Here is a 1,184-nt window from a genome sequence, read left to right on the forward strand (position 1 = left end):
GAACGTAGGTTTCCATCATGCGATTAGGGACCGTACAGTTATAAACTGTAGAAACCTCCCACGACTATGGCGTACTAATATAATGAACTGTTCAGCAAATTTCAGAGGATAGACCACAAAGGTAGCATCGAGACATATGTGACACCCACTGAATGATATTCTTCCAACAATTCACATTCTGCATGCCATTTGCTGGCGTGTGTGGCAGCAAGGTCTCGAGCAATGCATTGAGCCGTGTCTCCATTAAGAGGCAGGCAACCTTGCGCTGCCATTTCCTGTCGAAGTTATTCCGAGTTTTCGATGTGAGTTATATTCTGTTCTCGCATGTGCCGCCTCTTGTGGGACAGGTGCGCATGCAATATACGAGCACCATCACCCCCTCCACCGCTCCCGACCTCGTGCTGTATGCCGTCCCACTCTTTTGGGAAGAGTGTTTGCATCTGATCACGTCCAATGATAGGGCAGATCGTAGCGAGACCGACACCTACTTCATAGAAGAGTCTACTTGACTTCGTTGCTCCACCTCCCGTTGTAAGTGGCGTGGGAGACTTATTTTTCTCTGGGGCACATTTCCTTTGAGTACGCTCGCGTGTAAGTGGTTAGATATGCATATGCCAATCTCCGAAACACTTCTGAGATTAGCTTTCACCTCGCAGACGAAAAAGCGGGCATATTTCCAGAGAACCTCGCAGACGAACTAACTCACCATGAATGGGCACTCCACATGGCTCTGACTGTCAGAGTCTTACATGAGTAGATCCTATATGCCTTCAATGTCTCCTTCACCCATACCTAATAGAATGATAGGCAGTGTCGGAGTCTCCGGCTAGGAGATGATATCAATTCTATATCCGCTTTTCTATTGGCCTCACTTTAAACTGCTTCTTGAATGCTGGTCTTCAGCTTTTTCCCCATAAATTATGACTGCAATCTATCCTGAGCGTATGGATGGGTGCTCGGTACTGCGTATCGGCTTGTCTGCTGCTGCTGCTGGTGTGCTCAACATCAGGCTACAGCTGAACACTGGTGAACGTGTGATCTGACTCCCCTCCCATAACGATGAATTTACTTCAATTTACTCAATGCTATTCACCGATCAGACAGGTCTCGCCATGCTTGCACGTGTCCAACAGAGTGTTCAGTTATTTGCTAATTAACAAACGATGACTAATTTGCCTGCGTAG

Source organism: Perkinsus marinus (assembly GCF_000006405.1).
Source record: "Perkinsus marinus ATCC 50983 genomic scaffold scf_1104296951948, whole genome shotgun sequence".
In the NCBI taxonomy this organism is placed as follows: domain Eukaryota; phylum Perkinsozoa; order Perkinsida; family Perkinsidae; genus Perkinsus; species Perkinsus marinus.